Source organism: Heterocephalus glaber, unplaced genomic scaffold (assembly GCF_053883595.1).
Source record: "Heterocephalus glaber isolate CG9 unplaced genomic scaffold, H.glaber_assembly_v1.0 deba00001594, whole genome shotgun sequence".
NCBI classification, from domain to species: Eukaryota; Metazoa; Chordata; class Mammalia; order Rodentia; family Bathyergidae; genus Heterocephalus; species Heterocephalus glaber.
The window spans coordinates 6,811,331-6,820,039 of record NW_028258369.1 but is presented as its reverse complement, the minus strand read 5'-3'; the positions used below and the strand labels follow the sequence as shown (position 1 = coordinate 6,820,039).

Sequence of the window (8,709 nt, the reverse complement as noted above, 5' to 3'; positions counted from 1 at the left end):
TTAACTTCTTTCTTTCCTATCTTTATTCCATTTACTTCTTTCTCTTGTCTAATTGCTCTGGCTAATGTTTTCAGAACTATATTGAATAGGAGTGGGATAATGGGCATCCTTGTCCTGTTCCTGATTTTAGAGTGAAAGCTTTCAGTTTTTGACCTTCTAGTATGATGTTGGCTGTTGGTTTGTCATAGATGGCTTTTATCAGATTGAGATAAAGATCATCTATTCTAATTTTCTGTAGGATTTTTATCATGAATGGGTGTTGGACTTTGTCAAATCCTTTTTCTGCATCTATTGAGATGATCATGTGATTTTTGTCCTTGGTTCTGTTAATGTGGTGCATTACATCTATTGATTTGCGTATGTTGAACCATCCCTGTATCCCTGGGATGAATCCTACTTGGTCATGATATATAATCTTGATGATTTGCTGCATTCTGTTTTCCAGTATCTTTTTTTATTATTACATATATATAATTTATTTTTTAAAAGATCAGATAATCAGAAGAATCTAGAAAAATGGCTGAACATAAGATGAATATGAGATGAATTAATATATGTTACAAACATCTAGAAAATGTAATTAAAGAGACAATGTCATTCACATATAATAGTACCAAAGAATATGTACTACCTTAAGCTTTTCCTGTTATTAAGTTATTTATTTTTTGTTTATCATCTCCTCTCCTCTCCTATTCCCTCGACCTTGTACAAAAATAACAATCTACCATCCAGAATACAAGGTAGACAACTGAAAGTAACCTACCATTAATTACTGTATATGGTACCACTAGCCTTGTGTCCCACTTAATGGAATAACTGTCATCCTGAATCCTGTGGTCACCTTAGTGACTTAGCTGCTATGAACATTCTTTTACATAAGTTTTTATTTCATTGGAATAAATACTCAAGAGTGCAGTTGCTGGACATATTTTAATTTCATATTTGTGTATTCTTTTTGACTTGTAGAAATTATCTGTATTTTCTTGATGTTAATCCTTTTTTCACTTATGTGCATTAGGAAACCTATTAACACTTTCTAATTTAACCTGTTTAATGTGTTAAAAATTAAAAACTGCAGGACCGGGGATTTAGCTCAGTGGTTCTGCTGCCTGCCTTGCAAGCACAAGGTCCTGAGTTCAATCCTCAGTACCAAAAACAAAACAAAACAAAACAAAAAACTGTAGCTGAGCATAATGGCCCATTCCTGTAATCCCAGAATTTACAGAGACTAAAGCAGGAAGATTGCAAGCACAAGGCCAGCCTGGGTGTCTTACCAAGATCCAACCTGAGAATTAAAAAATATATATATATATATAAAGGGCTGAGTATAAAAGTACCATAACTTTGATCCCCAGTACTGCACTGCCAGAAAAAAAGGTCTTAATTTTAATATAGTGAAAATTATTATCCTTTTATTTTACAGTCACTGCTTTTTGTATTTTAATTCTTCATATTGATAGATTTTAAAAGATATCTATAGTTCTTACTAATTTTTACTAGTATTTTGACATTTTGAGTTGAAATCTGTTTTAAATATATCTGAGATTCTATTTTATGCCAAAGTTCATATACACATGGCTTTGTTTTTAGCTTTGTTCCTTTGATAAATCTGTGTATCTTTGTATCCAAATATTTACTATATTGTCTTAATTATTGTAAATTCAATTAAGTTCTCGTGGCTGGTGACAGATCTTTTTCTGCCCTTCTTCGAAAGAATCCTGACTATTCTTGGTCCTTTATTTTTTCATACACATTTAGTATTATCTTTTCAAAAGCCTTGTTGGATTAGGAATTCCATTGACTGTAAATTTACTTGAGGAAAATGAATAATTTTTGTAATTTTAGTCATTTTCTCTTCACAAACATGACATCTCTCTCCATTTATTTAGGTTCTTAAATTTTCTTTCTATAGTTTTATACTTTGTGTACAGAGATCTCAATCTTTTATTAGTTTATTCCAATCCCAAATTTGATCTAAGACGCTAGGATAATATAGTACATTTTGTTGTATTTATGTTACACAAGTATTTTTGTTACACAAGATTTTTTTAAATATTAGTTAATATATCTTCATTAAGTAATAACATACAGAACAGGTGATTAAAATTTTACTTTTCTTTCAAGAAATCTTTGGAGTATCTCCATAATTGAGTGAATCCATTTTTTCTGGGAGTCAGGAATTAAGATCTGTGTATTTATTATTCCTATGTCAACAACACAGGTTCTAGGAGCTGAAAAAAAACTATCTTCTTCATTTTCTTCGGTTATCAACCTAGCTTCTCTATCTCTAAAAACAACTGCTGAACTTAATTTCTTATGCTGTTTGGCATTTAAAAATACAAATGCTTTCCCTTTGAAGATTTTTTTCTTTCCTGTCATCCTGACAGATCAATATTTTTACTTCCAATGGCTGGTTCATCAACAGGTGGGTAAAAACTTTCAATTTGTGGAGGCTGTTTCTTGGACTGAACTGCTTTAACAAATTCAGTAAAATATTCTGGCTTTACAATTGGATGTTCACAAATGAGTGCACATATTGTTTTAATGGTAACTTTAACTGATACCATAACAAAGTGAGTACATTCTTCTGTCCAGTTGTTTACTGTAAGTCCTCCAAGTTGTAATACAGCTTAACTTAAAGCAGTTTTCCCAGAGACATCTAAACAAGAGGAACACGCAACCAAAGGCTTATATTCTACTCTGAATTTACTTTCAAACACTCCAAAGGTAACTCTATCCCCTGTCTTCAAAGTTCGAGAAAGGCCATTCTGCCATTTTTCCTCATTAACAAAGGTGCCATACTTAGAATTATCTTTTATTGTTAAAGTAGGAATTTCACCTGTTTGCAAGTTAGTTACAGAAAAGTTAGCAGTTAACACAGCATGATTTCGACTGACGGACTGATCACTGTCAATTAAAATGGCACAATTTTTCCTTCCAACAACATACTCAACACCAGTCAAAAGTGTATATGGTTCTCCTCGAGCCGGTCCCATGTCAGGTAGCAGCTTCCACATGGGTCCGGCTTGTCTCCAGTATCTTTGTTCTTTCTTTCTTTCTTTCTTTCTTTCTTTCTTTCTTTCTTTCTTTCTTTCTCTCTTTTTTTTGGGGGGGGGTGGTTACCAGAGATCGAACTCAGGACCTTGTGCTTGTGAGGTAGGTGTGGTGCCACTGAGCTAAATCCCCAGCCCCTGCCAGTATCTTACTGAGGATTTTTGCATCTATGTTTATTAAGGAATTCTCTTTTTTGGTTCTATCATTCTTGGTTTTAGTATCAGGGTGATGCTTGCTTCCAGGAATGAGTTCCAGAGTGTTGCTTCCCTTTCAATTTCATTAAAGAGTTTGAGAAGTACTAGCATTCAATTTCTCTAAAGTTCTTATAAAATTCAACAGTGACTCCATCAGGACCTGGACTTTTCTTTGTTGGTAGTTTCTTTTTATTACTTCTTCAATTTCATTGAATGCCATTGGGTTATTTAGAATTTTTATATATTATTGATTCAGCTTTGGTAATTCATACATAGCTAGGAATCTGTCCATTGCATCTGGGGTTTCCATCTTTATTAGAGTACAGTTTCTCAAAGTAGGGATTGATGGCCTTCTGGATTTCTGCAGGATCCATTGTGATTTCATCCTTTTCATTCCTACTTGTATGGATTTGAGTTTTTCTGTCTTTCTTTCTTTCTTTCTTTCTTTTCTTTCTTTCTTTTTTGATGAGATGGGCTAAGGGTTTGTCAATTTTATTTAATCTTTCAAAGAACCAATTCTATGATTCATTGTTTCACTGTATTGTGTTCTTAGTCTCAACTGCATTAATTACTGCTCTAATTTTTTTTATTTTCCTCCTTTGTACTCACTTTGGGTTTAACTTGCTCTTCTTTTTCTAGAATCTTGAGTTTCAACATTAGGTTATTTATTTGACCTTGCTCTGTTTTTCTGATGTGGGAATTCACTGCTATAAATTTCCCTCATGGGACTGTTTTCATTGCATCTGATAAGTTCCTGTATGTGGCATTGGCATTGGCATTTAATTGTAGAGATTGCCTAATTTCTTTTTTAAGTTCATCTGTGACCCATTGGTTGTTCAGGAGGGTGTTTATGCAGTTTTTGTTGTTTCATTTGCCATTGTGATCTGATAGTATACATGGGATAATTTCAATTCCTTTGTGTTTACTTAAGCATGTCCTATGAGCTAGTATGTTATCTACTTTGAAGAATTCCTGTGTGCAGCTGAAAAGCATGTGCATTCTGTTGTTGTGGGTTGGAACACTGTAGATATCTACTAAGTCCATTTGGTCAAAGTTTTGGTTCAGCTCTTATATTTCTTTGTTCATTTTCTTCTAGTTGATCTGTCTATTTGTGACAGTGGGGTACTGAGATCCCCTATTACAATTGTATTGGTGCTTATTTGATTTTTCATGTCCATTAATATTTGTTTTATACAGTTTGGTGCACTAGTATTTGGTACATATATGTTTATGATTGTAGTCTCTTCCTCTTGGATTGTTCCCTTTACACGGATGTAGTGACATTTTTTGTCTCTCTTAATCAGTCTTGTCTTGAAATCCACTTTGTCTGCAAATAGAATAGCTACCCCTGCTTTTTTCTGGGTTCCTATCACATGGAGTATTGTTTTCCATCCTTTGATTTTCAGTTTATGAATTTATTTTGAGTTAAATGTGTTTCTGGTATGCAGCATATTGTTGGATCTTGTTTCTTGATACACTTTGCCAATCTGTTTCTTTTGATTGGTGAATTGAGAAGATTAACATGATGATTATACCTGATATGTATTGACTTATCCTTGTTATGCTATTTTCCTGTTATTGGTTCCTTTCTTTCCGCTCTATTTAATTGCTTGCCTTGCCTGGTGGATTCATTGTATTGGGATTCATGGAACTGTTGTCTTCTTTGTCTTCTTCTAGAACATCTTTCAGAACTTTTTGGAGTAGTGATTTGTTGGTTATGAATTTCTTCAGGTGTTCTTTATCATAGAAGTATCTTATTACTCTGTCAAGTTTAAAAGATTATTTTGTGGTGTACATCAATCTGGGTTGGAGGTTGTTTTCTTTTATGACTTGAAATACTTCACTCCAGGATCTTCTTGACTTAATGATTTGCAGTGAGAAGTCTGCTGTGATTCTGATGGGTTTTCCTTTATAGGTGATTTGTTTCTTTTTTCAAATAGCTTTTAATATTCTGTTCTTGTGTTGAATATCTATAATCTTGACTATTATATGCCTTGGTGAATCTTTTTTTTCTGGTCATGGCTAATTGGAGCTCTGTATGCCTCACTTATTTGTATGTCAAATTCTTTTTCCATGCTTTGGATGTTTTCTGTCATTACTTCTGTGAACAAGTTTTTTTATGTGCTTTGTGCTACAATATGATTTTTCATTGATTCTGATCAACCTTATGTTGTTATTCTTCTTTGAATCATCTAGCAGCTGTTGGATTGATGTATTGTGGTCCATTGCTATTTTTAAGAAGTCTTTCATTAGATGATCACTAACTGAAAACTTTCTTCTAGATATGATAGTCTATCCTCACAATGGTAGATTGTGCCATGTATATTTTTAATAGAATTTTTAATCTCCTGATATCTGTTTGAATCTGTTTCATAGAATCCAGTTTTTTCCTATGTTGAGCATTCATCATTTCCATCACATTTCTAAGCTCCTCTATTTTTTATCTGTATTTAATCTGGATTCACTCACAATGTCCTTCATTATGGTCATCATCTCTTTAATTATCTATGAAATTATTTCTAGTTTGTTTTTTTCTAGAGCCTTATTCATCTGCTTTGTTACTTCTACTGCTACCATTGTAGAAAGGTCAGCTGGGTGGCTTTTGATTTCTTCTACTTTAATGCCCCCTAGACTTGCCTGTGCAAGCTAGAGGTCTAGGGCTGCATCTTGCTTCTGTGTTTTCTCATTTTCTATTTTCTTTTGTTTTCCATGTGAATGCCTATAAATTGCTTACAGTAGGTAGTTTTTTTACTAGTACTGAGACCTCCTTAGGAAATAACTACTTTTCAGATAGGTCTTCTAGTTGTAACTGGCTTTTGATTTTTCAGTCTGTCCCAAGATCCTGCCTCTTCAATTTATTAATGATGAGAAATTCCTGCCTGTTTGGCCTAGCACCATGTTCTTTGGTACTGGACTATAGTATTGTTTATGATCCCCAGCCAATCTCAGTGTTGGCATAGAAGTAAGAACAAGTAATCACAACAACTATCACCTTGGCTAAAGTAGTACAATTGGTAATAACAATAGCATCATACACAGTCTAGAAAATGACAAACTGTGGTAAATGTTAATTTGCCACCTTAAACCATAGGTACAAGATTTATTAGTTATATCACAAAATCTAAAACAAATCAGACCATTATATACAGTTAACATCCCCTCAATAGAATGATTTTACCCTCAGGGAAGAAAATTTAAAAGGGATAAGAGGAAAAATGGAGAAATAAAAGAAGAGAAAGAGATTAGAAGCAAGGCTGAAGGGCAAAGAAAGATTACCCAAGCTTTGGGAAACTAGTGAAGAAAACAGTAAGGAAAGAAAGAAGGAAAAAACAAGAACTAAACAAAACTAAAAACAATGTTTGCATTCATGAAAAAAAAAGAAAAAACAATCAAGAAAAAAAAGCAAAGAGGGAAAAAAAAAAAAGACATTTCTCTGTAATTTCAAGCCTGCTGTGACCTTCTGGGGTCTACAGTTTCATGACAGAGTCCAATTCAGGGTGTGTCTCCACTCTCACTGGTAGACAAAGAAGCCAGACAGAACACAGATCTGTGCTGGATATCCCAGCAAGCCTGCAGTAGGAATAATGGGGGTGCTGATTCTGGTCTTTTCCACTCCACAGAAGTTCAGGCTGATCCTGGTCTCTGGTTGTGGGTTTGGGGCCTGAATTATTCTGCCTACAACACTCTGTGTGTCTCTTGCTGGCCTGACTTCAGTTCCGTGACCCTGTATGTCTCCCTCAGTTGTGCCTCACCCAACTCGGTTTGGACTTACTGGGAGCCCAGAAAGGAAATAAACTCATGGCTGCTCCAAAGCCTGGGTTCAGTTGATTCATCCCTAAAATGGTGTCTGCCCAAGCACTCTCTCCAGGGAACACTTGGACTGGAGTCACTCACCAGTTTTGTAGTTCACAGCATCCACTGCTCTGTTCCACTGGTGTATTTTTCTCCATGGAGGCCTCTGGAGTCACTATGTTTCAGTAGATTCAAGCCTCCTCTCTTACACCGAGAGCCAGAAGTCAGGGAGAAAATGCAGTTTGTCACCTCTTTTTTCTGCATTGAGGTCTGTCTCTTCGCTTTCCCTTTGGGCTCTAATTTGCCTCCCTTCAGATCCTTCCTAGGTCCCAGGTATCCACCTCCCTCCTTCTTTTCTTTCCCAGGTTGTTATATTTTAGTGTCTGGATCCTGAATCTCAGAGAGGCTGATTTGCTGCTGTTTACCACTCCACCATCTTCCCAGAAGTCCGTCACCACATATTCTTCTCTGGGCATTATCATACTTCCTCATACCATTAACTAATGGCATATGATTTGTTGGGACCAATGAAACATCAGCAGAATTGAAAACAACATTTCTGAGTAAAGAGCTATTTCTTGTTTTCACAGTGTTTTCTTTGCCTTATGTCAACTGACAAGCAATATCTCAAATAAAGTCTACTCTGCCAGCATGAGCTTCAGAGTAAAGATTATTCAGTGGTAAGATACAGCAGAGCTGACTTGGACATGTAGGATAAATGAAAAATGAACTTAAGTAACTATTTGTTACTGCAGTATAACCTGGTCTATTCTGACAGAAACTGTTATTAAAAATAAATTAATTTGGGGTTGGGATATAAGTTGAATTTATCAAGGATTTATATATTGAGTTGGATTTTTAAGGATGAATAAGAGTAGGTGAAGAAGGGGTATTTCAGAGTAGTGGTTTTGGTGTGAGCCAAGACCTAGTGATATGAAAATATGCATAATTGGCCTTCCATATCCATGGATTCTGCATCCATGGATTCAACCAATAGTGAATTGAAAATATTCAGAAAAAATTACACCTGCATTGAATACATATGTATTCTACTTGTTTTTCTTGCCATTATTTCCTAATAGGATAACAACTATTTACATATCATTTATATGTTTAAGGTATTTTCAGTAACTAGAGATATAAAGTATAGAAGAAGGTGTACACGGGAAATATACAAATACTACATCATTTTATACAAGGAACTTGAGCATTTGCAGATCTGGCATCTGCAGAGAGTCCTAGAACCACCAAAGAAGAACTGTATACTATGTAGATAAGTTACCCACCACAGTGCCTTGTAAAAAATATACTAGAAGCACATATTAAAGACCCACTTGCTATATCAAGGAATATAAATTTTATCTTGTTGCTATTTAGGAGTCACAAAAAGGCTTTAAGGATTTGGAGTATATCTTCTTGTTTCTGATAAGCTCACCTGCAATGCTCTACACAAGAACTGGCATGGAGACATAACTCTGTGGGTTCCCAGGACTAGAGGTGGGGCAAGTGGAAGAACCATGGAGAAGGCCAACATTTAAATGATGTCTGAATAACTTAGTATGTAGGGAAAATCAGATTGAAGACAATTTAAAGTGGAAAGAAAACACCTGAAGGGGCTTTTTCTTCCCTTTAACTTTAGAACCCCCTTTTTTGGTACCGGGTAGAACCT

General features: G+C 35.0%; 1 pseudogene; it reads right to left on the bottom strand.

The window, feature by feature from the left end:
* Positions 1–2,100: 2,100 nt before the first annotated feature.
* On the bottom strand, positions 2,101–3,095 carry LOC101725321 (nibrin pseudogene; annotated as a pseudogene).
* Between the last annotated feature and the right edge of the window lie 5,614 nt (positions 3,096–8,709).